This window comes from Indicator indicator, chromosome 5 (genome assembly GCF_027791375.1).
Source record: "Indicator indicator isolate 239-I01 chromosome 5, UM_Iind_1.1, whole genome shotgun sequence".
NCBI classification, from domain to species: Eukaryota; Metazoa; Chordata; class Aves; order Piciformes; family Indicatoridae; genus Indicator; species Indicator indicator.
Window position 1 is genome coordinate 44,131,629 of NC_072014.1, and position 21,350 is coordinate 44,152,978.

Below are 21,350 nucleotides of genomic sequence, written 5' to 3' on the forward strand. Positions count from 1 at the left end.
CAAGGATCTTCCAGTTCCAGCTCCCCTGCCATGGACAGGGACACCTCACACTACAGCAGGTTGCTCATCCAGCCACATCCAGCCTGGCCTTAAAAACCTCCAGGGATGAGGCTTCCACCACCTCCCTGGGCAACCTGTTCCAGTGTCTCACCACCCTCATGGGGAAGAACTTCTTCCTAACATTCAATCTGAATCTCCCCACTTCTAGTTTTGCTCCATTCCCCCCAGTCCTATCACTACCCAACATCCTAAAAAGTCCCTCCCCAGCTTTCTTGGAGCTCCCTACAGATACTGGAAGGCCACAGTAAGTTTTCCTTGGATTCTTCTCCTCTCCAGACTGAACAACCTCAAATCTCTCAGTCTGTCTCCATAGCAGAGGAGCTCCAGCCCTCTGCTCATCCTCATGGCCCAGGAAGTGAAATGTGTCAGAAGAGCATTTCTTCTGTACAAGAAATGTACCAGACAGCTTGTGCTGCTAAATGTTACAGCTCTAGAGCCAGACAAGTTGCACATGCTCTGGACTGTGCTCATTATGACTCCTTAAACTAGCCACAGGATTCTGAAGCAGTTGTAACCTGAGCAGGAATAACTGTCCCCACGATCCTGTGAATGGACAGGCACCCACCAAACCCTGAAACAATAACAGCCAAACCCTAAAGTAAACCCCAGGAACTCAGAAGAGAGGAAACACACAGTGCCCAATGTGTCATCAGGCAGAGGCAGCACAGGGGCAGCCAGATGCTCACAATCCCAGCTCAGCATTGATCATGGCTTATACGTTTGAAGCTATTGATCGACAGCAAGGAAACAAATTGAAGTTGTACAGGATTTGAGAAAGCTGCTGACTACAGACACTGAGTCTGCAGCTTTTGGAACACTTCTTTGGTTTACCTTATTTAGATATCTGGAAGGCTGCAGAAAGACATTTTCAGGTATTCCAGAAGAAAAATCCATTGTATTCTAACCTTACATAAACTGCACAGAGGCACCGTGAGTACAGATCTGAAGTGCTGAAAGCTGCGAGGACACTAATGACCAGCTGTGAATGACACCAATATCTTCTGAGGTGGTGTGGCCTCCTCAGAATGCATGAGGGACCTTGATGGGTATACATCATAATGAACAACCAAAGTGCATCACTGCTCTTCACTGGTAACATTATTGGAGAAGTAGAAATTGCCTTCTCATAGACACACTCCAGCACCATGCTCCCCCTTAGAAGGAAGGCTGCAGCTTATTTGCAGGATGGGTTTATCACTTTTATCTTCTGATAAAGAAATGAAAGGCCTTTCTCAGGTAGTCAGTCTGATCCCCTCACTAAAATGCAGTTAGGAGGAAAACCCATTTAATTATGACCGAGTGGAATGAGCACAAAGCTATCATCAGGGCTCGTTTGGGAAATTTGTCAGAGGTCATTCAGCCCTTCACCATCACTCCTCTTGATTTCTGCTCTTGAAGTGAATTTTCTAAAGGCAGTCATGATCATCCATTACTGATCATTTTCCATGGGGTTACTTCTTTCATCTTGCTCTCATTAATTTTAAAATATCCTGATGTTCTCCCTGCTTCACTATCTCTTCCATTCTGTGTACCTCATCACTCAGCAGCCTCACTCGGGCTGGTAAAATCCATGTGTTTACCTCCTGCTCTATTGAACACCAGGGATTTACCTACTGATGGCCACAGCTCAGTCCAGTACCACTGCAAAACTCCAGAACATTATGCACCAGGGCAGTAACCAATCATCAGCCACCAGCAGAACCACTGTTTATCAGCTGGGCAAACACAACTGTGGGTGCCAGGATTTGCTTTGATCCAGGCAATGCTCTAGCTTTCATTCTGACCTTTGCCAAGTATCTTAATCTCTTTGCTTGATATCTGTGACTAGTTTCCACATCAACAGGAGTTATAAGAAAGTGATTAATATTTATTTTGAAAAGGAAGAGGTACATTCTGCATAGGCTTACCCATAGGACCAAGCGAGGGTTTTTTGTGCAGGATCCAATATATTCCATTTCCTATGGAGTGAGTATGCCAGAACCTGTTAAAAATAGCTTCTTCCATTCATTAGAGTCAGCAGATGGCCATTAATCTTCCTGAAAGTATTGATTCAAACTACTCTTCTCCACTTTCCAGGCCCTTCGCAGACCACCTTCTCCCCATCTATCATCCCTCCTTACACCACTGAAAAGGTGGCTGGCTCTGTAACAAGGAGGTGACACTTACAAACCAGCAGCCTCTCCTACATGCTGCCCCTCACGTCTGGAGGGAGCTGCACACAGCATTAACAAAGCTTTTTCATTTGTCTCCTTTAAATGCCTTCCTAAAACTTCCCCTTGCCACAAGGACTACAAAAGCACTGCATAGTCAAACACCAATGTGATGGCACTAGAGTCTCTCTAGGACACACTCTTGCCAAGGACCATCTCAACATTGTCTCTATCTCTGATATCTGGCTGTCCCAAAGTGCAATGCCTCATCTTACTCCTAGACTGCTAGAGCTTGAACAAACAGTCTGTAAGAGGCAAATCTTAGCTCAGGTGGTTAAGAACTGGAGGGGGTGCCACACAAAGGACACAGTGCCAAAACCTCATGGCCCAGCGTAAGCCAAAATTAGTAACCCAGCATGGCAAGTACCAGCCCTGTAGGCCAGGACTGCACCTCAGACGATACCAGCTGGTCTTCTCAGAGCCCCTAGGCTTGGTGTTAAGCCCAACTAAAGGTATTTCATCTAGCCCCTGAGCTACCATCAGGTGGGCTTCAGTCCTGCTGCTGCCGGTGCTGGTGCTGCTCACAGCAGACCACACAGCCTCACCTCCATGGCAAGCAGCAGCAGAGGGGAGAGATTCACTGCTTTCACTTCTAGAGCTGTGTTCTATCGCTTGCTCACTAGCTAAAGGCTCACTGTGGTTCCTTCAATGAGAGCCCAGCAAATGTATCCATATATCTGCCTTCTCCCCTAGTTTCAAGACTTTCCCAAAGCCATGTGGCTTCTGCTGGCAGCAAGACTGAAGGCAGTAGACATTTTAAAGACATCAGGAAGCACACATCTCCCTCTTTCCCAGCTCCAAACCCTGAGAGAAAAAGCTCCACTCTTTCGGGGAAGAAGCCCCACAGCCATTAACATCCCAGCCCTTACCACGAAGGGGAAGGCTTCCCAAACTCAGGCACTGCCGGTGAAGAACCCTGCCATGGAGTCCAAAGCACCTGAGCAACAGCCTCTCCTTGGAAAGAGAAGTCAAGCAGCTGCTGTTGCCCTGCTTGAGGAGCCAGAGCCACAGGTGCCAGCCCATGCCCTGCTCCACCCCAGCCAGCACGGAGCCAGCCCAGCACAGTCTGCCCCTTCTCAAGGTGCCACGAATACCAGCTCCTTCCTTGCCAGGCCCCCTGGTGTTCAGCAGGCTCCTTCCAAGCACGACCATTTTGCCAGGAGGTGGTCTGCAGGGGCTGCAGCCTTGAAGATGAAGCCAGCCCAAGATTTGCATGGGAGCAGCAGAGAGCAACTCCCTTGGCACCACACCTCATCTCCCCTTTCCGGGCAATGGGCTCTGCTCTGGGTACTGCTGCCCAGAGTGCTGCTGTCCCTGCTGGGTCTGCTCCTCCAGCAAGGCTTCCAGCATAGGCCACAGCAGCCAGGAGAGCAAACAGCACAGCTGTGTACCACAGGGACCCCCCAAAGCCCAGCACCAGTGCTGCTGTGCCAGGCATGGGCAGAGTGCGGTGCCACGCATCTGAAGGCGGAGGTGTAAGCCTTGCCCCACTGGACATGGCAGGGATGGGATCTCACGTGAAGGTAAGGGCAAATCCTCCTTCACATTCTTTTGTGACTTCCAGCCTAACCACTCTCCAAATTAAAATGATTTGTTATGATAAATGTGGAGAGCTTTCTAGCTGGGCTCGCTCTCGTGCTCAGAGCCAATTATGTTTCAAAACAACAGACAAACATTCTGCAGCTTTGCCAGAGCTCTTCCTACTTGCAGAAATGAGAGATTGGTTTGATGCTATCTAATCTGTTGGAACCAGGGACAGATTGTGATCTCCCTTACTCTTGCTTAAGGCCAGAGTCACTCAGCTGAAGTCATTACTTTTGAAAACCTGCAGAACTTCTGTGGTCAAGAGTGAAACTGGCTCAGTCTCTCTACTCACCACATTCTAGCAAAAACTCATTCTTCTCCTACTTTAACCATTACTCTTCAACATTTGTCTGCTATCTGAAATACAGAACTGAACTTGGCATCTGAAAGGGATAGCACCAGACAGGTTTTCACAACATACTGAGTTATTTATCAGACAGCTTACCACACATCCCTCGAACGACAGTACTGAGCCCACTGTTGAGAGCATGAGTGCCCTGACTCGGCCATCGCTAATTACAACTTTTGTTGCGATCCCTCTCACAAGTTGATGTCTCAATTGGCCTTTCATGACACAAAGCAGCAGTACCTGCATCCTCTGTTTCATCCTCCTTTGCACATAGATCCTTGTGCTCTGTGCACAGCGTGGAGAGGCACAGGGGCTCTGTAGGACCTTGCGTGGAGACTCCTTGCAGTAAGCATGGCCTCATGGGGGTGTAAAGCCCCCAGCAATGCTGCAGCCCTCTGAGCTGCATGCAGTGCTGCAGATACATTACGACATGTGCAAGGAAAGGTCACTATAATCGTGGGTACCACAACTTTTGCCTTTTGGACATTTCTGCAATGTCCTTTCTGAAGGATTTAAGGCTGGTTGGCACAAAATACCCTGGCTTTGGCCTTGGTTTTATACCTGGAGCTGGAAAAGTACCAATTAGCTTGTAATGCTGGGAGCTCCAAAGCAAGCTGGCCTGCAGAATGGCCTCCCACCAAAGCCCAGGCCCATGCACAAATGAGTGCTGATGCCATTGAGCACAGGGCTGCTCTGTGTGCGTTTTGTGTGCCCATCAGTGCGGTCCTTAAAGCATGAGTCCAGCTCTGCCTTTCCCTCCCTCACAGCTGAGGTGTGTTCTTCCATTACTCTCTGGCTGCAGATCTCTCTGGAGAGCCCTCAGGATGAAATACTTCATTACAACAGCATTCTCTGTCTTGGGGCTTGATAACACCACACAAACATCCTTTATCTGTCTCTTGCCACCTGACTTGCTGATAAATCCATCTGCTCCCTGCTTCTGCTTCATCCTGAACCCCCCTGCACCTGTGAGCAGCTCCCTGGAGGATGGCCAGAAAGCTTTAGAGCACCCAGCCATTGATGTCTTTTCCCATGTCAGATGCAGCTGACTGATCATGAGAGATGAAGCTGAAGGATGACGCTAACTCCTTGGATGAAGGCCTGTCATAGCCTCAGGTATCAGCACCTTCTGATGCCACCATGATTGCACTGACTTCCCTCAAAAGAGCAGAACCCTCTAAGAGCAGGAGGCAGCAACAGTGAGCAAGTGATCAAAGCTTAGAGGAGACCAACATCTGCAAAATCTTCAGGCTTTGATGCAACATCCATGGCAAGGGAGCAAAAATGTCAACAGTCTCAGGCACTATTGGTAGCTGTCACCAACCTACTTGATAGCAAAAGTCACTGAGTTGAAAGCCACAGCCCAGTGGTAGCAGGTTCTAGTACCTGTGGAGCCTGAGGAAATGTGACCTCTGCTTCATAAGAGGGTCTGAAAATATGTGAAGGAGAGAAACTCTTTGCTGAGTGATGTTTGTCTGGTGAGAAAATGTACCTTTTGGGGTTTCCAGTCGTGTAGATTCAAAATCAGGCTTGGAGGACTGGTAGGGAAAAACAAGCAGCATGCAGGAAATAACTTCTCTTCTAAAGTCAATCACCCATGTTTTATAGGTCTCATGTTCTTTGGACAAGCCCCTCTGTCTCCACGCTAGGATGCAGTTGGAAGCCCTCTCCCTTTACTCTGTCTTCCTCTGGGCATCATCAGGTCTAACCTCCTACCTTATTCTAGAAGAACACACCCAGATATCAGTGTTTGGCTTATGCTCAGGCATCTCGAGATGCTTTCAGATGCTCTCAGCCATTCCCATCGATATCCCTCCCTTCACTACTGACACCTCTGTCCCCTACAACAAAGCAGGACCTCGCTTTTGCCCACTTTGCTGTGATGTTAACAGGCATCACAGTCTTGATTCTTTTAGCTCTGCCAGAGGATACTTTCTCTGCACATGAGGTGAAATGCAGTAGTTCCTCATGGCTCTACTCTTCACTCCTATGCCCCTCCCTGCAGCTGGCCAGGTTCTCAGCTTCTAGAGCTCTTTCACCTTCCTGCACAAAGGCAACATCACCATCTCTTAGTGGCCTACATTAACAGGCTGACAAGTAGGGAAGGCCTTGAAAAACTTCACTTCAGAGTATGATTTTGGACACAGTCAGCATCATCTGCTCAATAACAAAAGCTAACTAGGGAGATTGGGCCTGCACTGGATCTCCTGGATCTTGCAGAAGATGTTCACTGGTGTCCATGGAGCAAACCTAGCCAGGAGTTCCTCTGGTGGCGAGGGAGGTTTCTAAATGCCTAGCTTCCACTCTGACTGCCCTGTTAAAGGATAAATCCCACAGACCCAAGGCATTCCTATGGTGCATCCCTAGAGCTTTACAGGACAGCAGCTCTCACCTGCCAGAGCAGGATGCACAAGTGTCAGAAGACAGAACTAGAAACATCCCAGCTCACTGTGCCAGCTGAGTGAAAAAAACAGTACTGTAATGATGCATAACTAGTCCAAACTGAATTGCTTTCATAATGACTCTGATATTCTTTCTAGTGCATTACAAGTGGCACCTGTAACAGAGCACTTTGTAACACTTGAGGATAATGCCCTGAAATACACATTAGTGTTGTGAGTCCCCCTGCAGCAGTTCCTTGCCTCTGTTCCCCACTCTACAGAGGGCCTGTGCTTTAGGGATAATGTGTTCACTGCAGAAGGAAACAAATGCTGTCCTTTCCCTCAGCTCTCAGTTTATTCACTGTGGTCTGGGCTTATGGCACCATCTGAGAGCAGATGTTGTACTTCTTGATTGCCCTAAGGTGGAACTTGTCCCTTCCATTCCATAACAGGCTTGAAGTTCACAAAGCATTCTACTCTGAGCATCACTGGTGTGTTTCCCCCTCAGAGAACAGAAGACTGAAGAAAGTTAAGAATTTAAGCCAACTTTCCATCATCCTTGGTTCTATTTCTCTAACCCCAAGTTCATTCAGTAGGCAGTGCCTGGTTACTAAAACTTCGATTCAAAATTCAAAGACTCTCCTGTAGAATACAGAAAATGATTTAACATCATTCTGGGCTAATTAAGGACTAGAATGTTTCTAGATTTTCAGTAGTCACAAAAGTCCTGAGATCTCTGTGGAAGACAAAGTGATGCTATTTAGAAACATTGTCAGTGAAACCAAGATACTTGCCAGGCTTTGCAGAGTGCTTTCTAAGGGAAGGGGAACTCTATCACTGCAGCAGTCCTGCTTTCTGCACAACAGGTAAAATGCTGCACTGCCCTGGCACCACAAAAACACCACTCAGATCAAACAGCCTTCAAAATGACAGGAAAGATGGAGTAGTTGAGGAAGCACCACAACCTCAGGATGCACAGATGGGTGAAATGAGGCAAAAAAACCCCAGGTAGCTGACATGCATCTCTCCTGACATTTTCACACCCAAAACACTGTACCAAATCATTCTGAAAGCCCTTCCCCTATGTCCTATGTCTGGCAGTACACGGGAAAGACATAGGAGTACTGCCCAGAACAGTCTCTCAGCAAGTCATGGATCATACCCTTCCAACCAGCAAGCTGATGCCTTTGAACAGCATCCTGTTTCCAGGCCACACCTGGGTCTGTGGTCTCCTATCCCCTCACACCATGTCTTTCCCAAAGACCTCTTCAGTTGTTCCCTGTAGAACGCTTTCCTGGCACTGTGCTTGTCCTGGACACATTTTCCAGTTACCTTGCCACAGCTGGGGGACCAGACCTGGACACAGTATTTAAGATGCAGCTCACAGGGATAGAGACCATAATAAAGTCTGGCATTTGGTGCTCTACTCATTTTTTAACAATGCCTAACACTGTGTTTGCTGTTACACCTGCAGAGCAGCACTCAGCTGGCATGTCACACACCAAGTGCAGCAGCACAGCCCAAGCAGGCACGGGGTCTGCGCTTGTGTTGCTGGGCTGGGTGCTTCTTTCACAGCTGGATTCTGCACTGCTGGACTATTTAAATCTGCATATGAGCTGTTTTAATTGCATTAACACAGCTTTAACTCTGTGTTTGCTTTCCTTGTCTGTGTGTTTTGCAGGCACAAGCAAGGCTTCATACTACAACTTTTCCAAAGGAAAAACTGGCAACTTTGTTCCATTTCCTTGCCTCCCTTGTGCTGCACATGTTTGGACTTCATCTGTACATTTAGGACACTGGATTCACGCATCTTAGAAAGAAAATGAATAGTGTACAGGGACTGCATGAGACAGGCAGACTCCACAGCTTCCACAAAGCCTGTGCTGACCTGCCTGGCTGTCAGATTTCCCTGCAGGCAATGCTCCCACACCTCTGAGCCTTACTTCAGTGGTGCATGCCCAGCAGCTCACTGTTGAGCTGTTTGGCAACAACTCTATCCTGGGAGCCATTTGCTCTTGGGGCTCCCAAAGAGGCAGAAAACAACACAGCACCTGGTACTCCTGAGCACCCCCACAGTGCTTGTACACAGCTTATAAAAAGTCCATAATTCCATTTTAATGGAAGGGGGGAAAGGAGTTTTGGGATGTTTCCCAACAACCCTTCCAAAGAAAACAGTAATGGGCTTCTCCCTTTCCCCTCCAGGTTGTAAATGCCAAGGCTGCACACCTGACAGCAGGACTGACCATTTGCAGCAACATTCTCCCCTCTCCTGCTATTTTGTGCCAGCCAAACCTGCTTAGTATGAGAACTGCAGCACCTCGGTACTACTTACAAATGTTCATGGAAGAAAAGAATTCCTTCTTGCAGATGAAAGATGGAAGCTCTGGAAAAGCCTCTGATACAAGCAGTACATTTCTATCACAGGGGAGATATCTCTCAGGTGGATATTGCTCTTGCTCTCACGGTGCAGCCACAATCAGTTTTTATCTCCTGCCACTCAGCAGTAATGGAATAGTTTTGAACATTTTACTGTTAAATGTCACCATAAGAGCTCCATGTTTTAATATCCCAAACACCATGTTCTTGTCTGACAGTTCAGCTGCATCTCACCCCATGTAAAGGCCAGCTGGGAAGCACAGCCAGGCTTGCCCCAAGCGCTGCTACAAGCCAGGGGGAGGAAAGCGTAACCTGTGTGAGTGTCACAGAGCCTGGCACAGCACTCGGGCACCCCGAGCCTTTATGCAGCCACCCTCCTACAGGAGAGGCAACCACACCTCCTGCACTGCAAAGTAGTGCCACACTTTCCCCAGGTCTTGCATTGCCCTGTCTCCACCAGAGGATGTTAACTGATGGCACCTCCTGTTGACTTCCAGTCACAAGGAAATCCCTTTACAAACCAAGCCTGTGCTTACCTGAGCCCAGGGGAGGTGGTCCAGATGGGCAGCAGATGGGCAGCATCCTCCTGTCACAGCCCCATCTCTGTTGCTGACTTGATTGAGATCTAGGGCAAGCCCCTCAGCACAAGTGCTGGGTACAAACACAGCAGTGCAGGTTCAGAGGAGTAACAGCTCCCTGTGAAACAGCTTCTGTGCCTTGCCCTGTCTCTCTTTCTGCTACTTCAGCACAGCCTGCTACCTGCTGCTTGCCCTAATAGCACAAAATCCCAAGCACTTGAGCCTCTGGCCTGCTCCAACAGCTGATACCAGTGCTTGAATTCCACAAGCATTGGGAAAGTTTAACCCTGGCTGCTTAAATGGACCTAAATCAGATCCATTTGGTTGTCTAACATGGGGGGGAGGGTTAAATTCTTTTTTTCCTCACAGTTGTACGCTTCAAGTTTCAGCAGAATCACAAATGCTAACCCTTACAGCCCATCAAATCAGAACTAAATTTAGCTTAATGACATCCTCAGTAGGCACAAGATGGATCTAAACTGTATCTAGTGAGTTTTCTGTTCCTGGGCATGTCAAATCCTGAAGTGATTTTAATGCAGCCTTGGAAATGTCACAGTTAAAGCTGTGTGGTGATAGGAAATGTAAATACTGAAGTACCTGAAGGGCAGATCTAATTCCATATGTATTTCTGCAATGTTCTTCATGTCAAAAAAAGTTTTATTTAAAGGTATCTTCTTGGAGCTTGTCCTTTTAACTGCAACTGGACAGTAAAGTGCATATGCAATGGCTTTATCTGGAGTCTTGGTGATAATCAGGAGAGGTGAGGAGGTCTTCAGCACATGAACTTCATTTAAATCACATGCTGCCACAAGTATTTACCCTTCATTTAGCTTTCCAATTAAACAGCCCATTTGCAGTTTTAAGACAAAATGTGCTACATTAGGGTTGGGGTTTTTTTCCCCTGCAACAGCCCTTAAAATGAATGATGCTTTGTTTCAGATCTCTTTAGCCTCATTTTGCATTTTCCTTGGAATAACCTTGCCTAGCTTCACATCCATCACAACAGACAAACCTCTACCAGTAATGTCTGCCAAAGCGCAACACTGTTCTCTGTATCCGCTCCCCAACTGCAAGGAAAGATATTTCTCATTCTGTTGCGTGAGGTGGGTTTCTCCCCAAAGGTGAGTGCCAGCTGACACACATGGCTTGCTCTCTGGCTGCACACAGCACTTCTGTTTAAATGTCAGTGATTATCTTCTCTCTTCTCCTGCAGCTGCCATACAAAACCACCTCATACTGGAGGGCTACAGACACACATCGGATGTCAGGCATCTACCTCTGGTGTTAGGTGTAGGGAGTTAAACCTTCCAGGCTCCCTGTGCAATAAAGACATTAGGCCCACAACGGTCACATTTAAAAACCCAAGCAGTGTCACAGTGCCATAGTGCCAGCTATGTGCAGCACACCTGCTGGTGCCCTCCCACAGACTGACTCTGCTCGTTGCACTGTGTCATGGAGTCAGTATCCAACTTGCTGCTTTGTTTCCAGACCTCACACTGCTTACTAAACATTGAAGTTGTTGCTTAGATGTTTATCATTTTGCTGACAAATCCCCACAGGACTCTTCTGTACAGAAGAAAGGCTTCACCTCTGCTACAGGGCAACCTCTGGCAACTGCTAGGGCTTACTGAACACCCACCAGCTACATTTGTAGAGAGGAATGGGCAATGTCCTTGGCATTAGCTACTTTAAAATGGGTCCCCCAGAATATGCATGCTCAGAAGTTCATTATGATGATCTTAAAGTCATTCCCATGCAGATACTATGCAGCCACTCATTAGTTAGTTCTGTGTTACTAATGTGACCCCTACTGCAGTGTTTGCCTCAGTAGGCAAATCACTTGGACTCTTAAAATGTCATGGAGAAAGCAGTAACAAGAGCTGTGCTCATAAGCACACAGAATGTGATCTCTGAACTGTTTGGGTTTGTTCCCATTGTATTCCTGCAGCACAGTGTGATCCTCCATGTGAGCATGGAGGAACCTGTCTGGCCCAGAACACCTGCTCTTGTCCTTACGGCTCTGTTGGCCCTCGCTGTGAAACCAGCAAGTGTGGAGCCCTGCAGCACCTCCTCCTCACTTCACCTGCCAATGATCACAAAATCAGAAACCAAACCAAAACAAAATCAAACAAAACCCCAAAACAAACACACAAAGAGCCATTTTATTTTTCTATATTTCCCCTTAAAAATCACAATTGAGTAAAGTAAGGATATGATATGATATGATATGATACGATATGATAATTTAGGAGAGTTTCCAAGACCTCCTAGATGTTCTTTACTCTAGGTAACCTGCTCTAGCAGGAGGGCTGGACGAGACGATCTTCAGAGGTCCCTTCCAAGTTCCACCATGGCGTGATGGTGTGGCTGAGGTAGCGCAGTAGCTAACCCACTTCAGAACTTGCATTTAGCAGCAATGTAGCTGTGCTATGGTAAAACATGCACATCTATAGCAACATTTCCTACACAAAAGTGCTTCTGGGAAAAATAGAAGCAGCAAACAAGAGCAAACAGAACCAACCAAGCAAACCCCACCATGATATTTGTAGCTACATTCCTGACGTGACAGTCTGTGTGAGCAAATGCAGTAGTACCAGTGTGGAGAAGACAAAAACACAGTCATGCCTCTAGGAGCCATGTTAGTGTGCAACACAAGTCACCAAAGTGGTTCCATACACAGAATGTCTGGGGCAAAGCTCAGCCTGCAAACCGTCTGTAGGAGCTGTGTGGTGACCCCTGGGTGGTTTCCTCACTGTTAGTTTGAACAGCAGGCTGCCCCTGGCAGGGGCATCATTGTATCTCTGAACCACGGCACCTGGAATACTTAAAAAACAAGGAACTTGAGGTGCAAAACTTCTCAGAGAGGAAGAACACCATGGAAGGGGACAGATTCATCCCTTAGTTCACTTCTTGAGCTCAGGCCATGCATTCTTCACTGTAGCAGAGCAGTCAGAGATGTGGATCCTTTCTGTACTTTCCAGTGGTGTGTAGCAGACACTCTCACAATGGAGGGGTCTGTGTGGCACCAGATCAGTGCAAGTGCAGCAAGGGATGGAGCAGCCCCTGGTGTGAAACAGGTAAGTGGAGAGCAGTGACTGGGCTGCCATGTCTTCTGTTGCCTCAAATCCATGGGATTCCTGCAGTTCAGCACTCAGAATGGGAATGGGTTAAAGAATCAGAATGTGAAAACAGGAGACGGAGCGAAAAGCCAAACCTTGGCAGGCTGAGTGTGTGTAAGCACTCCCAAGTTTGGGTGTTCATCTAAACCTCAGCACACACACAGAAACCCACAAACATAAGCCTTTTGCAGCTTTTCAAGCTCCTGTGATTCTGGAGTCTGTCCTCAGCATGCACAAAAGTGAAAATCAAGCTGTTCACCATTTTGGAAGCTGCAGCCCTACTAGGTAGCTTCTGCAAAGGAGAACAATTCTCCCTGGGGCTCTGGAGATGTGTTGATTTACAGCTGCCATGGACACAACCTCACTCTTTGTTGGTCTTGCTCACAGACAGCTCAGAGTGTGAGTTCAGCCCCAACACCTGCAGTGGCAGAGATGAGGGCAAAGCAGCCATCCACAGTGCTCAGCCCCTGTGCAGCTTCCAGTGGTCATGGCTTTTAATCCTGCACAATTCTCTCATGGTGTAGGGCAGAAAGGAGGGCTTGGCTTTTGGTGGTTTAAAATGGTATGCAGTCAAATCTGAACTTTAAAATATAGTTTATGGAGACAGGGATAGAAGGACAGGAATAGAAGTTTAAGTCAGGACAAGAACAGGAGACAGGAGGTGCAGCTCCTGCTGCCAAGTTAGCAGCTGCACATGCACTTCTAATCCAGGAAGAAAGGTGGGCCTGGAAAGGTGAGCTCAGAAACAGAGAGTGGCAACTGAGAGTGCTGGGAACCAGCTCTTGGATTCAATTTTCCATTCCAGAATACAGCTTGTGGCTGCACCAGACAGAATAAAAACCAGTTTGCAAGGAGAAGGTAACCATTCACCCCCTGCTGTCAAAATTCACACTGCTCCTCCTGCCTCATACTTGCTGAGTACCTACAAAAGGCATCCACAGAAGTGTGCATGCTCAGGGAAAAGCCACCTCCACCCAGCAGTGCAGAACAGCAAGGACAGGGTCAGAACTCAGGGATTTCTCATCAGCACTACTCACAGTTGTAAGCCCTGTTTTGAACAGATAGAGCTCAAGCTTTCCTCTCAGGGTCCAAGTGCTAAAAGCTCTTCCTCCAAAGGCACAGCAGGTGCAGCACTCACCTGGGAGCAGGCATGCAGAACACTGAAATATTAGAGCAAGAACAAGGAGTTTGTTAATGAGCGCCAGAGCTCAAGGCTACAGAGGCAGCCTGTCCTGCCACAGTGCATACCAACTGACTGGGACACCTTCAGCCTGCATTACCCTTCCTGGAGGGTGGGAGATGCCACTTCAACCTCCCTCGGGGCGATTGCTCTTCCTGCACGTGCTGACATGCCAGACTGCTACAAGCAAAGGGCATTGCCACACAGACCTGTTGAGGACACAGAGATTAGCTTAGCTGAGATCCACAGCAAATGACTGGGATTGCCACTAGCTATTCCAGTGCCCACTATCTCCTCCTTTCCTGCTGGAGATTAATCCCTTGAGTTCTGCAAATGTATTTCAGGATGGCTTTGAACAGGATTATTGCATGAGGAGGACAAGGAACAGCAGCAGAAGCAGTAATCTCCAACCCAGAACAACAGCAGGGTTTGTTTGCCTGTCAATACTCCAGGTGAAAGACTCTTGGGCACTCCTCCTGCACTGCTTTTTGTGCACCACACAGAGTATTTTGTGGGTACTGTCAAAGTTTCCTGCCTCTGGTGGTCTGATAGGGCTCTCTGGATGAACACAGATAGAGAAACACCCCTAAAAAAAAAAAAAAAAAAAAAAAAGAGACTTAGGAGACTTTACCAATGGAAATATAGATCCTGACAGAGTGTGTACAGCTGAGGACCAGCTGGGACAATGAGGCAGCTAGTCCAAAGCCACCACTGGCAATGAAGGAAGCCCATTTTACTTCATAAGTGACTGCTACTCAGTCAGAAAAGTGTCTCATCTAGACTACAATTTCTTTTTTGTTTCTCTTCCAAATTGACTTTTTATTTCTCCTTTAGTTCATCTGAAACATTTTAGTGACCCTTAATCTATTTAAGATGAAATGTATTTAATTTATTTAATGGGCTACTCTCTAAGATACTGAAAGACAAAGGGAAGAGAAGGAAAAAGATTGTTTTAAAGTGTCACTCTGCTTTTCAATGAAAACTTTATCAGATTATTTATCCTTCACACACTGACTTTCCAACTAAACTCATTTGCAATTCTAATACTTTTTTTCCTTCAACAGTCAGGTACTGGCTGCATTGACATCTGCAAGACAGCTTTAATTCCTAGTACCTGTTTTATCATCTACAGCAATAACAGATAGACCAAGAGGCACAGGGAGCCCAGTCAGTGGCTTTGTTGGTGATGCACAAGCCCTTATGTTGTGGGAACTGGCATTTAAGTGGGGCAGAAGGAATGGAGGCTTTGCAGTGCATACCTCCTCAGCTTCCCTGCAGTGCCACAGTGCCTTGCTGAACTCAGGCAAAGCAGCAAACAGCTAAAATCCCATCTCCAGCTGATCCAGGCTGTGTGCAGCGTGGCTGCAGTTTACTACCTTGGGATAGTGTTTGGTGAAGATACTGGAGCAGGAGCAAATGAACTGTGCCACTCAAAGCAAGGCATCAGAAATAAACTGTGAAATTCTATTTCATTTCATGGCCTAAGCTTTGCTCAAGCCCCACTGAAATGCTCCCACTGCATCAGCAACCAATAACTGCTGCAGCACACCTGACCACAAGGCTTCCCTGAAGTGTCACAGCAGTACTAGAAATTACAGTCTCACAGTATATCAGAGGCTGGAAGGGACCTCAAAAGATCATCAGGTCCAATCCCCCTGCCAGAGCAGCATCACTTAAGGTAGTCTGCACAGGAATGCATCCAGGTGGGTTTGGGAATTCTCCAGAGAAGGAGACTCCACAACCCCCCCTGGGGAGCCTGTTCCAGGGCTCTGTCACCCTCACTGTAAAGAAGTTTCTCCTCATGTTGAGGTGAAATCTTCTAATTTGAACCCATTGTTCCTTCTCTTATCACTGTGAACCACCCAAAAGAGCCTGGCCCCCTCCACTTGACACCCACCCCTCAGCTATTGATAGACATTGATCAGATCCCTCTCAGTCTTCTCCTCTCAAGAACAAACAGCCCCAGGGCTCTCAGTCTCTCTCCATAGGGGAGATGCTCAAGTCCCCAAATCATCCTTGTGGCTCTCTGTTGGATTCTCACCAGCAGGTCTCTGTCTCTCTTGGACTGGGGAGCCCAAAACTGGGCACAATACTTATCTCCTGCCATTTGCTCCAGCAAGAGTGCCTGCTCTAAAGCCTTCACGATGGCAAAGCCTCACAGTCCTCTCCCCTTCCCACACAGCTGTGTGTGACCCTGTGTCCTTGATCGGAGGAGTCTGTGTGCAGCCAGACCCCTGCAGGTGTCCCCAGGGCTTCTACAGACCGCAGTGCCAGACAGGAGAGGGGCTTCTGGTGAGCACCTCGATGAAGGGCCCAGGCTTCAAACACAAACAGCAGCCTTGATCACTCCTGTCCCTGCACAGACTGTAGCCAGAGCCTTTCCCTGCCCTAACTCCCTGCGTGCTCCTCTGAGTTGCAGCCTGGCGTAAATCCGCATTGTGTGGTTCCTCATGGCACGGTGAGGGAGGGAGCAAGCACTGTGTGTGATGGCTGCAATGACAGCTGAACACCTAACAGACAGCTGGCTGCAACCGCTGCTGGAGCTTACCAGCACCTAGCTGACCAAACGCCACCGCCTGGCTCTGTTCTTTTTGCACTCTCTAGTGTGTACTCCTGTTTCAGAGCAGCTGATGACTTGGCTTCCAACAGGGCTCTCAATGGCACCTCCCTGACCATCCTGAAGTGTAGCGGATGGAAGACTGGTAAAGAACTTCTTCAGATCCCTGCTCAAAGATCTGAGCAAATATGGCTCTGCCTGACATCGAGCAGCACCTGGTTTTGAGCCTCAGTCCCAAACGGGAGAGCTCTGGGGTGAGGCTAGCACTGTCTTGGGCTTCCTGCTCACTTTGTGCCGCAGAAGTCAAATTAATGAAGACTTTAATTGCCCTTTAGCTGGAGCGGAACAGACAGGAGAGAGGAACCTATGTTTAGGGCTGAAATAACTGCAAGCCCCCTGTGCTTTTCATTTTTTGAGCATGGCTCTAATTACCCCTCCTGGATCTGTAAATGTAAACACACTCTTATTACCAAACCTGAGCTATCTCAACATTAAATTTTCCTTTCCCTTTCTCTCTCTCTTTGATCTCCCTGGAGTTCCTAGACGAATGCAAACCCAATGCATATTTTTGCAAGTGAATGATTTGCACACAAAATTCTAATTGCAAAAGGAGCTTGCTGAAAATTTTGAGTTTGTGATGCTGGGAGTGAAGGAAAGAGTGATGCAGATTCTGTAATCTGATGATCTCTCTCTTGAGATTCAACATGAAGGGGACTTTCAACATCTATGTGATTTGGAATATTTATCTTTAAGTATTATGCTTTATACAGAACTAATACTTGAAAACAAATATCTCTATTTGTGGAGTATGGAAGTAAAATGGGGAGATAGGGAATGGATGCTGAAGAAAAGCAAAGCCCTTCCCTTGGGGAAGGAGGAAGAAGCAGCACCAAATCATGTTGGCAAATACTGAGCACTGATCTGTACTTCAAGGGCAGAAGCACTTGAAGAAGCCCTTTAGCTAGAGAGCTGATAACCTAAGAGTCTCTCAGGCTATTCTTATCACTTAACTGCAGGTCTCTGAAAGAGGTCCTTGGGGGCAAGGAGTCATGCCCCACATTCTTTCCACAAACAAGAGGGAAGCAGGACCTCCAGCCAGGCATTTGCCCAAATCACCCATGGGAGAAACATCTTCTGTACAGCCTCTGCAGACTGTTCTCCTCACACAGGCAGCTCAGCAGGGAGCCTGTATCTGGCAGTGTGGATGCCCTGGGTGCTGCGGGTGCCCAACCCCTCTGCTTTACTCCCCAGCTGTTTGCATCTCCCTGCATCCAAGCCAACATCTGTGCCTGTGCCCAGGGCTGCACTGGCAGGAGGTGTCAGAGAAGTAAGCTGACTTCCCCTTGCTTTCCAGTGCTTGCTGCTCATGAACAGTTTTTCTCCTTTCAGTGCCCATTCAACAGAGTATTTAGTCTGGATTTGGGCTGTGACCTGCTGTGTTCCTATCAGGGCAGAGAGAGCGCTAGGTTGTGTCCAGCCCAAGTTGTTAATGGGTTAAGATTAGGCCAAGTCACTGCTGAGATCAGAACTTTCTGCTAGAATCCTCTCTAAATACTTCACACATTCAGAATGAATTACACTCCTGTTTGGAGATTAATTAATTGTTTTGCATTAAAGATTTTATTGGGGAGTGTGGGGGGGCGGACAAAAGGCAGAGCAGCTGTCTGAGCTCCTTAAAAACACTCCAATATCATAATTCCAGCTTAATTCAGACAGGTGGTTAATGATGCCTCAGCCTTGCCTTTGCTCCTGTCACTGCAGGCTCCCTCCTCACCTTGGCACCAGCATTCAGAGCGGATCGCTTTCTTCTCCAGGGGACACAGCTTTTTGGCACTTGTACAGCCTCTATTGCTCAACACTACCTGTCACCAGCGGAGCTCAGGGGACTCGTGAAAACTTCTTGTTGTTTTTGTTATTGCTTAACCAGTTTGAAATTGGCAAAAGGGGAGCTGTGAAACAACCATTCTTGGCAGGCAGAATCTGTATGTTTCCAGAGCACTTTATGTCTGTCACAGAGAGAGGAAAAGCGAGTGAAAGATTCCTTCCAGCAACAAAAGCCCTCTCAAACCCCCTAATACAGCTCTCCCCTCTTTCAACAGAGAGGATCATCTCTGCCTGGCTGCAGAGTACACAATTGAATAGTCTGTTCTGGCAGCCACAAGCTGGAGGGAAGAAAGGAGGAAAAAAACTTGTGTTTGGTATCTTGTTTCTGAGGTTAGAGAACATTAGAGAAATGCGGTTTCCAGCTTTAAACACATTACCACAGCTCCAGACACATAAAGGAAAAAGAGGTGATTATGACTGCAGCCTAGCAAAGCACAGCAGGTTTCTATCCACTTTCAAAAGCTTTATGAGGTTTTGGTGCTCATCTTGGTATAATCTCTTCCAAAAAAACCTTTCTGATATGATGAAAATATCTTTGTTCTGTTCAGTCTCAGCCTCCATCCTACTCTAGCAGCCACTACATCATGGAATGGGTTAGGTTGAAAGGGACCTTTAAAGATCATTCAGTTCCAACCCCCTGCCATGGGCAGGGCCACCTCCCGCCAGCCCAGATTGCTCGAGGCCTCATCCAGCCTGGCCTTGAACACCTCCAGGGAGGGGGCAGCCACAGCCTCCCTGGGCAACCTGTGCCAGTGTCTCCCCACCCTCACTCTCAAGAATTTCTGCCTAATCTCCAGTCTCACTCTCTTGGCCTGTTTTATTCAGCCTGGTGTTACAAAACCTGCAATCAAAAGCTGTCAGTGACAATAGACACACCAGCAGAAGGCCAGTACCACTGTTTGTTCACTATTGCTGGCCACTGATGGTCAATAGAATCATAGAATCACATTGAATGGTTTCAGGTGGAAACTCAAACCTGTTCCTAGCTCACATATACACACACATACAAATGAAAAAGGGGGTAGTAGATGCCCTATATGAAGAAATTCCACTACTTAACCCCTTTTTCTTAAATAAAATATCTAGCAAGTACCCCTTGCATGCACTTTATGTCCCCTAAAGAGCTCGTCCATCATGTAGCTCCTTCTATCTCATCTGCAGTGTCACCAGCAGGATTTCTATTTGTATATCTGTCAAATTAATTTTGCACATTCTGCGACCACTTGGGCTGCTGACTTAGAGGAGGTAAAACCAGCCCCATGGTCTTTGTGTTTGAGTGCTGATTAATGCACCTGGAAGTCAACCCACAAAGTGATTATGCTGACCTTCCTGGGAAGCAGAATCAGAATCAGAAAAAAATCATAGATTTCTGCTTTACAAAGAGGCTTTCCTCTGGGTTTCAGCATCTTCTTTGTTTGCCTTTAAGGACCCCGAGTAACCCAACCGTGTCCTGACTCCTGTGTACTGCAGCAGCTGCCACTTGCAAACCAGCAGGGCAATGCACCACATCTGCAGAGGTTCTGCCAGAAGTAAACTGGTGACCTAAATCAGAGCTCAGCAGTGCCTAACCTGATGCAGCCAGGTCACCTCACACTGAGAATTGTGCAGCTGGCCTAGACAAAAATGAAGAACTCCTCCATCTGAGGGGGCTTCCCATTATTTTAATTACTCTTTGCTCTCCAAATATGAATTTTCAGTGTCCTTAAGTCATTGTACACTTCCAGTACAGTTTCAAAAGCCTCTGACAGCAAATCAGCTTTGCTATGTGCTTGTACTGAGCAATAACGTTAGCAATTTTGGGTGGATTTATTACCTGCCTAATAAAACCTACGAAAATAGAGTGAGTAAACTTCAGGCTAAGGCAGACAAGTCTGAGTAAGATTCCCACCCATGTATTACATGCAGAGCAGCCTCACATTCTTGATGTTTGGGACAACAGGTGTGGGATGGGAAATTTGCCATGAACCATAAAACCGGAGAAACAGTCTCTTTAGCCTCAGTGATCTGAACAAAAACATTACCTCTCTGAACCTGTGGTGAAGGCCTGGAATTGCCAGGCTTTTCAGTTTTGTCTTTTATACCCAGCAGAACAGGAGGGCTGCACACTTACCTCTGACACCTGCTAATGATGATGTGAACTGCACCAGCAAACCCTTGGACTGCAGCTGGAATAGGCTCTGGTGTGGAAGTAGAGCAAGGGCGAAACTCCCTGCCATGCACAGCCCTCATTACAGCAGGGATGCTACAGCTTCCAGGCTCACAGTACCACAATACACTTCTGGGTCAGCTCCATGAAGACAGAGGAGCCAGAAGCACTTGGATGCACGTCCTGGAGACAATTTGCACATTAGGTTTGTTCCTAATATGCGAGCCCAAGTCTCTTGCAACTCAGATGTGAGTAGCAGCCAGCCCAGTGGGACATGCATTTGTCCTTGTGATGAGTCAGCACAGCAAGAGTTGTGAGACTGCTCCTCCAGTGATTAATGCTCACAAGTACTTCTTTCACCTTAACAAATAGCATAAAAAGACACTTCGGTATCTGTGACTGAAATAACAGAACAACAAACTCATGTGCTCCAGCTGCACATCTGTCAGGACAGCACCCTTAGGAAGGTGGGTTTTTTTTCAGTAGGAATCGTGTTTAGAAGCAAAGATAAAAATAAATCAAATCACTTAACCTTAAGCATTGTTTCCACTGCTTTTAGGTATTTGTCTCTCCTTCTTAATATGTCACCTGCACGGGCAGATTAAAAAATAAGTTTCTGTTTGCTTTTGGCAGCTTCTCGCCTGAAGGAGATGATTAAATCTACAGCCACGGCCCCAGACACGCCATTGGTTGATTTCAAACACACAGCAGCGTGCCTTAGGCTTTTCACTTCCATCCGGCACCCTTTGGCACTCCCAGCATTCTGTCCTGACAGCCAAAACCGTGCAGGACAGAATGGCAGCACCACGTCTCTCATCCAGGTTTCCTCTTTGCTTCCACGGTGTACACAGCCCGGAAGCTCCTGCGGTGTTGTACCTACATGAACACCCAAATAAAGGGCTCTGATCGGCTGCCGGCTGCGGTGC

General features: G+C 47.3%; 1 pseudogene; it reads left to right on the forward strand.

The window, feature by feature from the left end:
- The window catches only part of LOC128967230 (von Willebrand factor D and EGF domain-containing protein-like), a 193,543-nt pseudogene that overhangs the window by 142,122 nt on the left and 30,071 nt on the right, over positions 1–21,350 (forward strand).